The sequence below is a fragment of the Pelodiscus sinensis genome, chromosome 3 (genome assembly GCF_049634645.1).
Source record: "Pelodiscus sinensis isolate JC-2024 chromosome 3, ASM4963464v1, whole genome shotgun sequence".
NCBI classification, from domain to species: Eukaryota; Metazoa; Chordata; order Testudines; family Trionychidae; genus Pelodiscus; species Pelodiscus sinensis.
Window position 1 is genome coordinate 6,854,368 of NC_134713.1, and position 17,285 is coordinate 6,871,652.

The 17,285-nt window shown below is 52.7% G+C and overlaps 1 protein-coding gene across 10 annotated transcripts in view; it reads left to right on the forward strand.

Moving 5' to 3' along the window:
• PTK2B (protein tyrosine kinase 2 beta) overlaps positions 1 to 17,285 on the forward strand; it is a 145,467-nt gene that overhangs the window by 62,880 nt on the left and 65,302 nt on the right. The window contains exon 2 of one of the 10 annotated variants that reach the window (XM_075923317.1): positions 10,354 to 10,476. The exons of 8 other annotated variants lie outside the window; for them this stretch is intronic. The gene's annotated coding sequence lies outside the window, so the exon portion shown is untranslated. Of the gene's footprint in view, positions 1 to 10,353; positions 10,477 to 11,869; positions 11,892 to 17,285 lie in introns of those variants that run through there. One more of the 10 variants, XM_075923316.1, reaches the window with a different exon arrangement.

Below are 17,285 nucleotides of genomic sequence, written 5' to 3' on the forward strand. Positions count from 1 at the left end.
TGGGCAGGATTGGGCTGTGTTGGAGTAACTGTTGTGTGATACCAGAATCCAAAGACTGTCCCTGTCCCGTTGCCTTCCCCTCCCATGGCCTGATTGGTTGAGGCCACCTCGTGCTGCAGTCTGGTACGAAGGTCCCATTCATGGTCATGCTGTGTCAGCCAAAGCGGCCTTTCTTGAAGCTAGGCACGTGCCTAGAACAAGAGAAAGAGAACCTAGGACCGGGTGGCTAACCTATTTAACAAACAGAGCCGAACCAACAGTGGAAAAAATGCGAAGAGCCACACCAGAATTGTCAAGCAGAAAAAAAAAAAAAGAAAAAAAAAGGAGGTTGCCCCTTTAAGAAACAAGCGTAGGCTTTTTGGCCAATTTTGGGTGCCATTTTGAATCGTCACCCCAGTGAGCACAGGTCCATGTTCTCCAGCATCCTATCTCCAGCTGCAGCCCATATTGTAGCTTCAGAGGGAGATGGGAGCTCTACCAGTGTCCTCTGTCGTCCCTTGTAATTGCAGGGAATTGATCCCCGTATGGGAAAGAGACCTGATACATGATCCTCTCTCCTCGCTCCGGGGAAAGACAACCCACCATCACTCCAAGGACCCCACCAGGCTGCCCAGGGGAAGACTTTTTCCTGTCTCCAAATTAGTGATGAGCAAGACTCCGCCTGGTTGAACACCTGTTCCCATGTGTGAGCCAAGACCGTGGTATCCAAATCCCTCTTCCATCCACCCAGTCGGTCTCCCTCGCGTCCATCACCGTGGCACCCGTCCACTACTGCCTGTCACTCGTCTTGAGTTCCCAGCGCTAAGTGGAACCAGGCTCGCGAGCCGCAAACCCGCCGTGGAAACAACTCTCGGATGAACCGTATTGGTTTGGTCAGTTGGTTTATTCTGCAGACGTCCTGGGGGCTTCGCACCTCACTCAGTTGCTGATCTGCGATTAGTTGTCTTGGGCATTAATGAAGGCTCCCCATGCTTGTTAGTTGCGTTAACCGAGTGTGGGATGTGCCTGTGCACCTAGAGGCAGCAGCGTGCGTGTGGGCTGCCGTTTGGATTTGGAGGGGCTCAGTCATTTCTCCGTTACGTGGTTCATTTGCCAAGAGAGAAACGAGAGGAGAGGCAAAGGGGCAGGGAGATTTCTCCTCTTATTCTCCTGCTGGCCTCATCGGGGCTTTATTTTCCCATATGGACCCTCTTGGAGTTTTTCCCTTGCATCTAGCCCAGGGGTGGGCAAAAGGGCATCCCAGGGCCAGATCCAGCCCGCTAAGTGGGTGGATCCAGCCCACAGAGGCCCTGCCGCTTCCCCGCCCCCAGGCCAATTAGGATCTGGGGGCAGAGGAGTGCGCAAAGGTTTCTTCACCTTGCCAGGAGCAAGTGGCACTTGGAAGCTTTCAAGGGCCATGCAGGGTGGGGACAGAGCGGAGGAAACGTCACACGCTGCCCCGCCCCCAGATTCTGATTGGCCTGGGGGTGAGGGAGCATGGGAAGTCTCCTTCCAGCCAGGGGCATGGGCACTCCGGGGAAATGGGGGACAGGGGCAGGTGGGCAAAGGTTTTCCCTCACTCCCAGACCAACTGTGTTCTAGGGGTGGGAAACCTGCAAGTATCCCGGCCCCACCCTTCTGCTCAAAGCCCTGCCCCTTCCGGAGTGGCCCGGGGCCACTCCAGAAGTTTTTGAAGTGGTCCCCAGCAAGAAATTATTGCTCACTCCTGATCTAGCCTGTTCCCCTGGAGTAGTTCTTAGCCCTTTACTCAGTCTTTGCTGGTCTGTGTCTCCTGGAGCCGGCGGTCGCAGGATCGTGCCCTGCTGGGGACATCATAGACCACTTGTTGCAACAGTGTCCTCGGTCTACACTTTTCTCTTCTGGGAGCGGATGCAGCGCTGGAGGATGCTGAAGCGCAGGGGTTAGTTGTAGTGCCGATATACAGCAGACAGTAGCCCTGCGAGCTTCCCTCCCATCATCACACCCGTACGCTTCACTCGCGATACAGGCAGCCATGCTCACAGTTGGTAGCTCATCCTCTAAACTGGGGATGGGCAAACAGTTTTGCCAGGGTTCCGGTTTGCCAGGGTTTTTCTTCCTCCCTATTGACTCTTCTCATGCACTATGTTGTACCAAAAAGGGCTACACGAGCGAGTAGATTCTAGAGTTTGTCAAGTCCTGGCTATTAATGTCCAAACGTTTGGAAACATTTCAGCATCTGAATCTTATTGAGGTTCAGTCATGTCTCCTTTAAGTAGAACCTAATGATTTGTGTATCAGGTTCACAACCAGCGCAACACAAACAAATGCAACAAAAGGGTGTTTGAACAAAGATTCTTTTGATGCCCCAAATGAATGTTTGCGCTAAGCCTTTAGTTATCGTTGCTTAAGGGACTGCTGCTATCCAACGTCTAGAGAATGGGGCTTGAGGCATGTAGCGATGGGTACGAGCCAAACTTTGGATCAAGATTAGAACATCGCGCCCCCGTCTGAAAAGGTTCTGTGCCAGGCTGCCGGAGAGAGAAAATGCGGAGAACCAGGGGGGAAGGGAAGGAGAGATGATGAACCTGTGGTGCTGGGGAGGTGATACTGCTAGAGCAGCGGTGCGCAACCCGGGGTTCACGGCTGCCTTCGTGGGGGTCGCAGCACTTGGATCCGGTCTGCTGCTTTTCCTGGCTTCTCGGCGTCCGACGCACATGCGGCAGAGGCAAGGGGAGTGGTAGGAGAGTGGCCGCAGCCCGACAATTAAAGGGGCCGCTTCCTTTTTTTTTTTTTTTTTGGTTCCGTTCCACCAAATTCAGCGGCCCCTGTGGGGGTCGTGAATGAAAAAAGGTGGCGCACCACTGCGCTAGAGAGATGGAGAGCGGTCCAATTTTAGGATTAAATTGCATTCCCAAATCCCAGGCACTCGGGGAGGGGAAAGGGGCGAGCTGAGATGAAGACATAGGAGGAGACTCGGGTGGACCAAAGCCACAACCTGGGGTGAGCAGATTTGTTTAAAACCAGGCATTATGTGAAATAATGTACCCCCGACTGCCCCTAATGAGTCAGCAAGCACTCTGGTGCATTGACGCTGCTGGTATAATGTCGTCAGCAGATGGGAGGGCAGCCCAATTAGGGTCAGTGGGGGGTGGGGTTTGCATTATTCCTTGCTGAAAGCCCCAAAGAGCACACTCTGGTATAGAAATTAAAATAAAACCAGCCCTTGGAGCAGGCTGGCTGCTGGGGGGGGGGGGGGTGCAGTCTTTTGCTGCACGCAACTGGGGCTGGGGTCGGGGTCATCTGTTCTGTTTGCCTGCAGACCAGGGCTGGATTAAGACCTTTAGAGGCCCTAAGCACTGAAAAGATTATGGTACCCCCCCCCCCCCCATACATAATTCAAAATAAAAACAATCCTATACTGTAAAATCTCTTTTTTTTGTGTGTCCCTGCTTTGCTTGTGCCCTAAGCACATGCATAGTCTGCCTATTGGGTAATCCAGCCCTGCTACAGACTGAAGGTCAGCTAGAACTATAGTTCATTCACCAAAGTTAACAAACTTCTACCCCCTGCCTACTCCTACCACCCTGCTGCTGTGACCTCAGTGCTTTCTGAGGGCACACGAGGCTGCCCCGATAAAAGGCGCTGCTTCTCCTCTCAGGGTCAGGAAATGATTTACAAAGGCGATCAAGAATGATCCTTTCCCTAGTGGGTCAACTGAGGCATGGGATAAGGAAGGGGGTTGTTTCAGCTCACCCAGTGATTCAGTGGCAGGACTAGGAACAGTAAAACCCCAGTCTCCTCCTTCCCAGGTACCTTAAACACAAGACCCCAGTAAAGCAGGAGCAATCGATCACACTTCTGAGCAGAGGATGCTCGGGCAGTCACGGTGGGCTGGTGAACAGTGGGCAAGAGAGCCTTTTGTTTCTAGGTTGCGGGTTCAAATACAGCCAGTGCTATTTGAGAATGATTGAAGGTGTGGAAAAAATCCCATAGAAAAGGAGCTAGAGAAGGTGTCCTGGGGACTTCTCTGTGCTCTGTCTCCCAGTGCAAGAGCAAAGAAAGATGAAACGGAAAGGTGGCAAATTCAAAGCGAGAGAAGGGAATACTTTTTTACACATGGTGCAGTCAGCCTTTGGAATTCCTTGCCACAAGATATAACTGAAGCCAGGAGCGTAGTAGGATTCAAAGAGGGATTAGGCATTGCCATGGATAACAAGGAGATTCAGAAAAACGAGTAGTCCTGTAGCACCTTAGAGCCTAACAAAAATATATATAGTATCATGAGCTTTTATGGGCAAAACCCACTGCTTCAGATGAGTGGAGAAAAAATGGGGTACAAGCTCATGATACTATATATATTGGTTAGTCTCTAAGGCTATGTCTACACTGGTGTGATCTTGCACCAGAAGTATGCAAATGAAGCTAAACGTGGTATATCGCCGAGCCTCATTTGCATATCTAATGAGCTGCCATTTTTGCAGAAGAGGCTCTTGCGCCAGACGGAGCATCTACACTGCCCCTTCTTGCGCAAGAAAAACCCTCTTGCGCAATGCTGTTATTCCTGCAAATAATCAGCGTCACGGCATTGCGCACGAGGGTTTTTCTTGTGCAAGAAGGGGCAGTGTAGACAGCCCCTTGCAGGAGGCATAAGGGATCTGTCGAAAAAGGCTTTCTTTCTTGACAGATCCCCCTCTAGACGGCCGCTTTTTGCCGACAAAGTGCTGAGTCGGCAAAAACGGCGGCCATTTTTATGCAAATGAAGCACGGGATATTTAAATCCCCGCTTCATTTGCAATGTCGATCTCTCTAATCTGCATCCCTCTGCCGACAGAGGGATGCAGTCTAGACATACCCTAAGGTGCCACAGGACTAATTGTTTTTAAAGTTACAGACTCACACAGCTACCCCCCCCAAGTGATTCAGTGTTAGAATAAAGACGATTAAGCCCCCCCCCCCATCCTATCCAAGGTTTGAGAAGAGAGTCTAACCCCTCCTGCATCAGGCTCTAACTCCTAGGAGTAAAGAAAAATCTTTCCCTGTGGTCATGTTATCCCATTGCTGCCTGCGATAGGGTTTCTCCTATCTTCTTCTGAAGCAGCCAGTACTGACCAGGGAAAGGGTACAGAGAAGAGCGACAAGAATGATTAAAGGTCTAGAGAACATGACCTATGGAGCCAGGCTTCATGAACTGGGCTTGTTTAGTTTGGAAAAAAGAAGATTAAGGGGGGACATGATAGCAGTTTTCAAATATCTAAAAGGGTGTCACAAGGAGGAAGGAGAAAATTTGTTCCTCTTGGTTTCTGAGGACAGGACAAGGAGTAATGGGCTTAAAGTGCAGCAAGGGAGGTTTAGATTGGACATTAGGAAAAAATTCCTAACTGTCAGGGTGGTCAAATATTGGAATAAATTGCCAAGGGAGGTGGTGGAATCTCCCTTTCTGGAGATATTTAAGAACAGGTTAGATAGACATCTGTCAGGGATGGTGTAGACGGATCTTGGTCCTGCCTTGAGGGCGGGGGGCTGGACTCGATGACCTCTTGAGGTCCCTTCCAGTCCTATTATTCTATGATTCTATGACCACAGCAGGAGACAGGATACCTGTCCCCCCTCCCCTTCCCCATTACGGAAAGGATGTGGATGCATTAGAGAAAGTCCAGCGTGGGGCAATGATTTGGGGGCTGGAGCACATGCCTTAGGAGAAGCTGAGGGATTTGAGCTTGTTTAGTCTACAGAAGAGTGAGGGGGAATTTGATGGCAGCCCTCAACTAAGACTGAGAGGGGATATGGTACCGGTTTGCTAGTATCTAAAAGGGTGTCACAGAGAGGAGGGGAGAAAATTGTTCTTCTTGGCTTCTGAGGATAGGACAAGACGCAATGGGCTTAAACTGCAGCAAGGGAGGTTTAGGTTGGACATTAGAAAAAAATTCCTAACTGTCAGGGTGGTCAAACACTGGAATAAATTGCCCAGGGAGGTTGTGGAATCTCCCTCTCTGGACATATTTAAGAGCAGCTTTGACAGACATCTGTCAAGGATGATCTAGGCCAGTGGTTCCCAAACTTTTTGGCATCACATCCATTTTTTGAGAAACCCTCATGCCCTTCCCCCCCAATAGCAGCAAAACTTGTTGAGCAAAAAAAAAAAAAAAGGGGGGAGGGGGAACTGACTGGGGCCAAAAAACAAAAGTAGCAGCAAAACTTAGTGGCGGGTATTGAGGGGCAGGGTGGCTGGTTCGCCTCGGGCCCCCTTGGAATTTCTTCACCTCCCCCCAAAGGGCTACACCCCCACTTTGGGAACCGATGATCTAGACAGTGACTGGTTCTGCCATGAGGGCAAGGGTCTCTTGAGGCCCTTTGCCGTTCTAAGTGTTCTATGATTCTATACCTGAAGGGAGGTTCCAAAGAGGATGGAGAGAGGCTGTTCTCAGTAGTGACAGATGGCAGAACAAGGAGCAATGGGCTCAAGTTACAGTGGGGGAGGTCTAGGTTGGATATTTGGAAAAACTATTTCCCTAGGAGGGCGGTGAAGCACTGGGATGGGTTCCCTAGGGAGGGGGTGGAATCTCCATCCCTAGAGGTGTTTAAGTCTTGGCTTGACAAAGCCCTGGCTGGGTTGATTGAGTTGGGATTGGTCCTGCTTTGGGCAGGGGGCTGGACTCGATGACTCCTGAGGTCTCTTCCAAGCCTACAGTTCTGTGACCGTATGGGCTAATTGCTGTGATGGGCCTATGATGATCCGAACTCGCTTCCCAAGTGGCTGCTTGGTGGCTTAGTGAAATGAGTTTGATGGGTCTCAGTCCAGGGTGGCGTGGCAGCCACCTCCTCAGTGCAGCTGTCACCGTGAACGTTATTTGGGAACGTCCATGGAGAGGCCCCTCAGTGCTGAGCTCTGGATGGTGGACTCCAGCCTTTACAGGGAGGTCCCCGTGTGTCAGAGCTGGGGGCAGATGAGGAGTGTGCCCATGCGGGTATTATTGGCATTGTGATTGTGCCCAGACTGCAACCAGCTTCAGGGACCCGCTGTGCTAGGTGCTGTACGAACCCATCGGACGGCATAGTCCCTTCCCTACGGTCCGACAGCCTCCAGAGCAACGTGGGGAGGGAGGCAATCAGATACGTGTAATGCCTCAGCTCCACCTGCCTGCCCCTTCCCCGTCGCTTGTGGACATCATGGAACGAATAGGCCTGGGGCAGGAACTGGAAGGAAGAGTGGTGGTTTGTGGGTGAGTCCAAGGAGGGTGTCCCGCATGTAGGGAGCTGCAGGGGAGAAAGTGCAAAAGCAGCTGTGAGTGATCATTAGCAGGCTGGATAACCCATGTTGTGTCCTGAGGGCTGGATGGGCTGTTAGTGTCCTGGGCTGCTAATCTGGCTGATTTTGCCAGGTTTAAATTACCTTTGTGCGTGTGGATTGTGGAGGGCGCAGCTCCGTGTGTGTCCATGTGTGTGTTTGAACCCTGTTTCGTCAGACATGAAAGGAGAAATGTATTCATGACGCATGCATGTTCCCCGGCGTCTTGCCTCTTTGTGCACCCTTATAATTAGCAAAGGCCACTCCTGCGTCAGTTATGACAGTCTGGGTTTTTTTTTCCCCATCTGCAGATTGTTTGTATTTATCATGCGTTATTCAAACCTATCCAGCTATTAAAGAGAGGGGAAAATTTGCAGAGAACTAGCCGAGCCATTTCCCCATGGCAGGATCACTGCCTAATGCAACAGATGTGTCTTCAAAGCCTCACCTGGTGACCTGCAGTCAGATGAGCTATTTTTCTGTCTCTGTGGCAATTAGGGGTTAATAAATAGGTCTGCTTTGAAGCAGGCATGCCGCAGGCAGGTAATAACAGATCCAGCTCTTCTGTGATGTTTTTTTTTTTTTTTCATCAGTGGATTTTCAAAGTGCTTTACAAAGGAGGGCAGCCCCACGATCCCGGTGTTACAGAGGGGGAAACTGAGGCAGCAAGTGACTTGCCCAAGATCACCCAGGAAGCACAGCTGGAAATAACAGCTGGTCTTTTGAGTCTGAGACCAGCGCTCTGTGCATTCGGCCACACTGCCTCTCCTCTCTGTATATTTGTCTCCTTGCTGTGCAAGTACGCAGTTCTGCTGATACCCCTCAAGACTGACCTGAATCACACCCGCTCCACACTCAGCTCTGCCAGTGCATCTCAGTCCTAACACCTAGCCTCTCGCCCTTGCCATTCCAGCCCTGGGCTCCCCACACAGCACTGCCTGTGCACCCCAGCTTTGCTCTGCAGTCCAGCATACCTCCTCTACCTTCCCATCTGGCTGGGGAAACCAGGCATAGATCACCCCTTAGAAAACATCCTTGCCTAGGCAAAGGGAGAGAGGTTTGGACAGCCTGCGGCTCTACATTTCAAGTGTATTACAAGCCAGGTGGGCAGGTAGCCCAGCTCCGTTCTGGCTTGCATTGAGTCCGGGAGCCGAGTCCCAACTTCCCCCGAACAGGGTCTGCTGCCACCCTGCACTGCTGCCCCTCTATCAGAGGCGGGGTGGCAGGTAGCTGGTCTGCATGAGGAGCTGGTTTTTAAACTGGCTCCGCTTGCAGACCAGCTCCTGCCTGGCACCCCATACTGCTGCCTCTGATACAGAGGCAGCAGTGCAGAGTGGCAGGAGGCTCCTCAGGAGTGGGGCCGGAGCACACTGGCTGCCAGCCTCACCCCTGGGGACTATAGAATAATTGAGTAACCGATAAGAATCCACGAGGTTACTCGACTATTCAATTAACCGATATTTAACATCCCTACCCTTTACTCCTTCTTCTTTACTCCTTGGGCTGACCCAGGACAGCAGCCTTGAGGCTCAAGTTAGATTTCAATGGCTGGCTTCTCTGTTTCGCTAATTTTGGTCTGAAATCCCTGCTATTTTTAACGAACCCATGTTGCCCAAAAGTTTAGATCTAGTGAAAACATAAAGCCAGGAAGTTATCTCAGCAAAGATCCAGCCTCAGATTTACAAAGCAGGAGACGACAGAGAGACACACACGAAACAGAAGCATTTCTGTGCCGTTTTTCAGACACAGTTATTTGCAAACAAACATTCTTCTGGAATGTTTGCAGCCTACGCACGGGTGGCTGATCGCCTGAGCCTGTAGTTGACTGTGCACTCTAGTAGTTTGCAGTTTTGGTCCCTGGATATTAGAGAGACAAGGTAGGTGAGATGATATCTTAACTTCTGGAAGAAATTAGTTCAATGAAAGATATTGTCTCACTCACTGTGTCTCTCTATGAACCCAAGTGATACTCACTTCATTGATTCCCATTGTCCAAGCTGACAGAAAAGGAAACAAAGTGTGTTAAAGAATCAACCGTAAACTAGATGATTACAAGAAAAATAATGGTAACTGTTATTGTAATTGGCAGTGCTGGCAAGAAGATAGGGTTAACAATACACCACAATGAAAAATAAGTATACTTTGTGTGTAGGTGTTACTACTGCGCCCTGCTGTATGAAGTAGTAACTGCACAACTGTGTTTCCTATGCCCTATACTGCCAATTGAGGAAGGAGATTCTCTTTTAGCGTGAACAGCTTACCCCGAGTCCATTCATATTGCTCATTAACAAAACCAAGTGCAGAAGTCCCAAAGCATAGTCCCTATCCTTGGCACCCTTAAAAATCACTCGCCTTTTGGCCTCTGAAATATTGTATTCGGACATCCTCTGCCACTCCTGGCCTCTGTGCCAGCCCTCCACTGTCCCTCTGAAGGACAGGCTGTGCTGGTACAAGAGGATCAGGGTGGGCAGCGTACCTTCCTGTGGGCCTCCCTCAGCCTCTCTGCTGGGAGCATCCCGCCCTGTGCCTGGGTCTCTCACAGTGCCCCCGGACCCAGCTGTAGCAAGATGTCAGTGGTAGCCAGGGGTGATGGGTTCTGCCCCAAAGTGGGAGGCCCCACAAGACCCCGCCTCCTATGTGGCTCCACCCCTGCCACACCTCTTCCTGAGGCCACGCCCCCAGCCAAGTCAGACGCTGGAGCTGGGCTGGCGACCTAGGATCCCTCCACCTGCCTGGGGTGGCGGGGCCCTGGGAGTAGCTCTAGCCCATGTCCCTAGGCTCTCGCCCCGGGCAAGTGGAGTGTCCACGTGCCCTACAGCTCCTTGGGCTCCTGTTGCACAGGACTGGCCATGGGGCCAGGCATCGGGGGAAAGAGAAAAGCAGGGGACCGAGCCTGCTGAAAAGCAAGCGCTGTGACCCCTTGGCTCTCTCTGTTACCACGCTCTGGTGGGAGCCCCTCGCTGCTCCCCTTTTCTTCAGCCCTCCCTGGCCCATGGCTCAGGCTTAGAACCAGCCAGTATCTCCCTGTGCTGCTCCGTGGCCATCAGCCTTCTCCAGCTGTGACGCCGGCCCCCGACCTCGCTTGCTGACATCCTGCTGTCTCCCAGGAACCCGCGGCAGCTCCTGACGGACTCTGGACGGGCCCAGGCGCACTGAGCCCAGCGTCCATCCGCCGGCCTGCCACAGCCCCCAGCGGAGGTCGCTGCCGGCGTGCGATGCTCCCGCGACAGGTGAGGAGGAGACGCGGTGTCCCTAATACGACAGGTCACCGTGCCACGAGTACAGCAGCACCGCTGGCGGCCGAGAGCCTGGCGCTGGACTGGTTTGCCCCTCTTGCCTGCCGGGGCACGGCTGAGGCCCACGGGAAGGTGATGGTGTCGGGGCAGCTTGTCCCCGGTTCCGTGCCGTTGTGGGACGAGCCGGGGCCTTGGCGTGGAGCTGACTCATCGTGGGGGATTTCAAAGGAGCCTTTTAGAAAAGAGGAACGTGCTGAAGGCAGAACCGAGACTCCCTCCTTCCCTCGTCGCCGGCTCTGTGCCCTGAAAAGCAGGCAGAGGAAGGAAGCGCTGCGAGGAGCAGATGGAAAGATTTCACTGGCAAGAAACCGAGAAGCGGGAGGAGGCTCCAGCCAACGGCGGCTCTCGGGAAGCGGCTGTACTTGTTAGCCACGCTCCCGGAGACGAGCAGATGTCTCCGTCTGCTGGGGCGTTGTCACGGGCGTGCCTGGTGTGCATGGCTGGGTCCCTTCCCCGTGCCCGGCCACAGCTCACAGACCTGGTCTCCCATCTCCTCCCTTCACTTCATGCCTGGCCCTGCTGTCTGGGCCTCCAGGCTTTGTCCCCCAAACCAGGGTTAGGGGCCACGGACCCATGGAAAAATGAGTCGGGGGCTGCTCACAAGCGAGCAGCTGAAAAACCCCCCTCCCTGTGGCCCCCAAATGAGAAGCAGAATGACACTCCCCACACCCGCCTCGCACACCAGAGCCGAGGGGGCCCCAGCCTAGGAGATTTTGTGCGCTTCAGCCCCCAGGGAGGTAGCAGGGGGGCTGGAGCACCAGCACAGGCTCCCCAGTGCTGGTGAGGGGGGAAGACGAGGGCCGCATCCGACCCTCAAGCCTGAGGTTCCCCACCCCTGCCCTAAACGCCGCTTCCTCATCCCCCCCCCCTTTGACCAGCACCATCCCCTGCTTCCTTCAGCATCGCCCACGTGCCCCCGCTCCTGGCCCTTTGCCTCCAGCCCACGAGTGCCTGCAACGCCTCTCTCTCTGCTGCCTCCTCCGCTGACCCACCCGGCAGTTCCCTCTGCAAAGTGCATCCCTCCAGGAGCCAGCCCCGGCTCACCCACCACAGACCCCTTCCCCTCCACTGCCAAGCACTGCCTCCCCCAAGCCCCAGCCCTCTGACTCCCCCTAACACTTCCCTTTTGTCTTGACTCCCTCCTGCTTCTCCACTTACCGCCCCGTCTCTCTTCTCCAGGTCACCTCTCAGCCCCTGGCATCCTCCCCCTCCTTTTCACACCCCTCGTTATCCCCGGCTCAGCCCATTCACGGCACCTGAAGGGTCGGAGGAGCCAGCGGGTACCATCCGGAGAAAGAAGGAAAGAAAGAAAAATTGCTGTTGTATCCACGCCTGGATCGTCGGCTGGGGTAGATCCACTAGCAATGACAGAACTGCGCGGGTTTACACTGGCGGAGAAGCTCCCTTTGTGCCCTCCTCGGCCAGCCTTTTGGATTTCACGTCTCTCCTCTGGGACGGGAGCTGTGTCCGCAATGGGGCCCTGATCCTAACACGGCCGTAGGGTGCTACCGTCACACGTATCATAAATGCCAGGGCTTGACAAATAGTGTAATCTAATCGCCCGTGGCGAGTAGATTACACCCCGGTAGAACCAGCGCGGAGCGATCTGCGCATGCGCAGAGTGCAGAACTACGTGGCTAGCGAGCGGGGCACGCCACCGCTCGGCGAGCCCTACTAATAACTAATCACTATGGCTACATCTAGACGGCAGGCCTCTTTCGAAAGAGGCTTTTTCGAAAGATACTTTCGAAAAAGCCTCTTTCGAAAAAGAGCGTCTAGACGACAACCAGGCCGTCTGGATGCTCTCTTTCGAAAAAGCACAGTGTGCATTGCATAAGCGCCTTTTTTCGAACGAGCACTTTGGAAGAAAGGCGTTATTCCTCGTAAAACGAGGTTTACCGCGGTCAAAAAACCTGCCGCGTTCTTTCTTACTTTCGAAAGAACGGGCAGCAGTCTAGACGCAGGGGAAGTTTTTCCAAAAAAAGGCCACTTTTTTCGAAAAAACCTTGTAGTCTAGACACACCCTATCTCTCCTGCTACAAAATACGCCTGTGACCTGAGCTGCCACACTTCGCTTTCACCCACCCCCTGCTGCCATGCTCAACGGCTAACCATAGCGGCGCATTTTGCAAACAGCAGCAGCACGTTCGGGCCCCTCGTTGCTGCCCAGGATTTGCTATCCAGTGGCAGAACCTTTGGTAGCCACATGCCAGCAGACATACCTCTGGCATAGATAGAGCACACACCTGCTGGCAGTTTCTTGGCCCAGGAGTTCTGCTTCCTGTAGCTTCGTCTGCGTGAGGCTCCGCTTCCCTTGCAGTGACCTGTCCTTTTCCGGGAGCTCCTTCCTGCATCACCCCCCTTTCCCTCTCCTCCCGGCGTGACAAAGTCAAGTATAAACAGCATCAGCAACCAGCTGGGCGTGGCGGGCAGGTAGGACAGTGGCCGTGCGCCCGGAGTGCAATGTTGTTCTAATCTAGGAGCTTCTCGTCACAATAGTATAAAAACTAGAGATGGAGCAGACCTAGGCGTTCGCCCAGCCCCTCTCCCCGGCCAGGGCACGGGATCTGTTCAGACACAACATGCTTCATGAGGTCTGGTTTCTGAGCATATCCATGGGCTTTGTAGCTTCGGCAGTGCAAGGAGTGTGCTAGCCAGAGCACCTTGAAACCTAGAAATCTCACGTACTGAGGCTTCACTTGGAATAATACGGTATTTGAGATGGAGAGGCTCTATTTGATCACCTGCAGCCCATCCCCTTGCCCTCTTTGGTAGCTGGCACCTGAGCTGGGATCCAGCACCTGAATAGAACAAAGCAACGTGTGCCCTTTAGCTGGGATCCAGCCATGCTCTTAAAACAATGGAGTTCAGTACCTTAGCACCATCGTCTTGCAGAACAATGCAATGCATGGTCCTTAGCTGGGATCCAGCCACCCACGTGCAGAACAGTGCAATGCATAGCCCAGTGCAATACATAGCCCTGAATGGAGATCCAGCCACCCACCTGCAGAACAATGCAGTGCATGGCCCTGAGCGGGAATCCAACCACCTCCCTGCAGAACAATGCAATGCATGGCCCTGAGCAGGGATCCAGCCACCCGCCTGCAGAACAATGCAATGCGTAGCCCTGAGCAGGGATCCAGCCACCCCCCTGCAGAACAGTGCAGTGCATGGCCTTACCTGGGATCTAGCCACCCACCTGCAGAACAATGCAATGCATAGCCCTGAGCAGGGATCCAGCCACCCCCCTGCAGAACAATGCAATGCATGGCCCTGAGCGGGGATCCAACCACCTGCCTGAAGAACAATGCAGTGCATGGCCTTACCTGGGATCTAGCCACCCACCTGCAGAACAATGCAATGCATGGCCCTGAGCGGGGATCCAACCACCTGCCTGCAGAACAATGCAATGCAAGGCCCTGAGCGGGGATCCAACCACCTGCCTGCAGAACAATGCAATGCATGGCCCTGAGCAGGGATCCAACCACCTGCCTGCAGAACAATGCAGTGCATGGCCTTACCTGGGATCTAGCCACCCACCTGCAGAACAATGCAATGCATGGCCCTGAGCGGGGATCCAACCACCTGCCTGCAGAACAATGCAATGCATGGCCCTGAGCAGGGATCCAGCCACCCGCCTGCAGAACAATGCAGTGCATGGCCTTACCTGGGATCTAGCCACCCACCTGCAGAACAATGCAATGCATGGCCCTGAGCGGGGATCCAACCACCCACCTGCAGAACAATGCAATGCATGGCCCTGAGCGGGGATCCAACCACCCGCCTGCAGAACAGTGCAGTGCATGGCCTTACCTGGGATCTAGCCACCCACCTGCAGAACAATGCAATGCATGGCCCTGAGCGGGGATCCAACCACCCACCTGCAGAACAATGCAATGCATGGCCCTGAGCGGGGATCCAACCACCCGCCTGCAGAACAGTGCAGTGCATGACCCTTAGCAGAAATCCAGCCTCGTCCTTTCAAAAGATGAATCGTGAGCATGTCAGAATTTTCAGGATTTGAACTCTCATGACTGGTTAGCTGAGTCACATGGTTTTTTGTCTGTCCCTCCATTGGATAACGGCACACAAATGCTCTGTGTTCAAAAGGAGAGGCGCTGTGGTTTGAATGGCCCCTCCTGAGTATGGCTTTGAAATGTCTTTTTGCACCAGCGATCAGGCGACAGAATACAACCTGGAGTAGGGGGAGGGGGGAGGTATCATTTTCCAGTAACATTCACCCAACTCTTCTTCAATTCCTACTGCTGCACTGGCCCCTAAATAATCAGGCTTGGCAGGAGGCCCAGTCTGTCACGGAGCCCTCTCCCTGCTGCGCATGAGGGCGAATGGCAACCGACATCCACTTGTTCAGCTCCAGGGAGTCCTGTCTCTAGGCTGATTGATCATTTCTTCTCCTGCCTCATTATCGCAGGTGATGGATGCTTCAGGTCGAGACACTGGGCTTTAATTTGAATAGGACAAGTGAGAGCTGGTCCCTAGGCGTCAGCCTGGGTTGTTTTTTAGTGCTGATGGAAGATAATGGGTTGCCTGTCCCAGAGCATGCAGTTGTAGGGAAGCGGCCTGTACTTACGTATGCTTCAATTTCACCAACTGGATTGCTACAGGGTCTCTTCCAGTGTTCCCTCTAATTTTGGATCTCTCCTGGGTGGTTGCCCAACCACTCAGCTTACAGGGAACAGGGTGGTCAAATATTGGAATAAATTGCCATGGGAGGTGGTGGAATCTCCCTCTCTGGAGATATTTAAGAACAGGTTAGATAGACATCTGTCAGGGATGGTGTAGACGGAGCTTGGTCCTGCCTTGAGGGCGGGGGGCTGGACTCGATGACCTCTCGAGGTCCCTTCCAGTCCTATGAGTCTATGATTCTATGGTCACCTCGTCTTTATGGCGTTTCCGGGATTGCCAATTTCTTCTTCACCCCTTCTTGACGGGGTCACTGGTCCAGTGGGTGTGGGAGGGGAGGAAGCAGTCGAGATTAAAGAGAGGTTTTGGACATCGTTGTTCCTGACATTCTCATAAGCAAACTTGAGAAATGTGGTGTAGGTGCAATTTTTATGAGGTGGGTACACCACTGGTTGAAAGGCTATGCTAAGTAGTTCTCTATGGTTTGCTGTCAAATTGAGACATGGGGATCTACAGGGGTCAGTCCTGGGTCTGATACTAGCTAATATTTCATTAATAACTTGGATAATGCAGTGGAGAGCACGTTTATAAAATTTGCAGATGGCACCAAGTGGGGAGGGGTTGCAAGCAGTGTGGAGGAATTTGGAGGAGTTGGAATTTGGAACGATCTTGACAGACTGAGGAATTGGTCTGAAGTCACCAAGATGAGATTCAGAAATGACAAGTGCAAAGTACTGCACTTAACGAGAAACCATCAAAAGCACAACTCCCAAGTGGGGAGTAAGCGGCTAGGGGGTTGTACTGCTTGCAAAGGGCCTGTGGGTTATAATGGATCACAAATTGAGTCAACTGTGTGATGCAGTTGCAAAATAAGCTAATATCCTCCGAGGGTGTTTTAACAGGAGAGCTGTACGTAAGACATGGGAGGTAATTGTTCTGCTTTGCCCGGGACTGGGTAGGCCTCTGATGGAGATGGGATATAAGTGACTAGTCAACTATCCAGAAGCTTATCGGAGAGTTGACTAGTCCCTCAACTAGTCGCTTTCCCCCTTCCTGTTTGCTGCCTCTATCAGAGGCAGCAAGGGGGAGGAGCAGTAGCCGGTGGTGGGGGGAGCCAGCTTAAAGACAGTTCCTCCCATCACCGTCTCCATGGAGGGCAGGGGAGGCAACGGGGTAGTGGGGACCAGGCACGACCCAGTGCCATACTGAGCACTTCTGCTTTTTCAGTGTATTAAGAACCTGCCAGTTCTTAATACATTTAAAAATTAGAAGTACAGTGGGGGAGACCTGGCGCGAGCCGGGAATCAGCTGGTCCAGCTTGCGCCAGATCCCCCCGCTGCGCTTTATCCTTTAAAATGTATTAGGAGCAAGCAGGCTCTTAATACATTTAAAAGGCAGAGCCGCAGCGGGATTGGCTCCCAGGCCGGGCGCTAACCCTGCTGCACCTCCCCCACATCGACTAATCGACTAGTCGATGGAAAATCCATCGACTAGTCGATGAGTTGATTAAAAGCAATTTAACATCCCGAAGCTGGACTACTGTGTGCTGTTCTGGGTGTGACACTTTAAGAAAGAAGTGGATAAACTGGAGAGAGTCCAAAGAAAAGCAAGAGAAATGTTCAGGGATTTAGATAACACGATGCACGAGGAACGGTTAAAAAGGGCACGGTTAGCCGTGAGACAAGAAGACTGAGGCAGGACCTGATCACAGTCTTCAGCTATGTGAAGGGCCATTATAAAGAGAGCGGCAGGCAATTGTTCTCCATGTCCACTGACGGCAGGACAAGATGTAATGAGCTTAATCTGCAGTCAAGGAGATTTAGGTTAGACATCAGGAAAAAAAACCTTTTTAACTCTGAGGGGAGTTAAACTTTGGAATAGGCTTCCAAGGGAGATTGTAGAATTGCTGTGATTGGAGAATTTTTTAAGAACAGGTTGGACAAACATCTGTCAGGCATGGTTTGGGGTAACTCGGTTCTGTGTCTGCACAGGGGCTGCAAGAGATAAGTCCTTTGCAGCCCCGCCTTTCTGTGATACTATGAAAACACATCCCCCAGTGTTGTGAGAGAAAAATCCTGCTTGTGCAGCTGCTGTGTGAG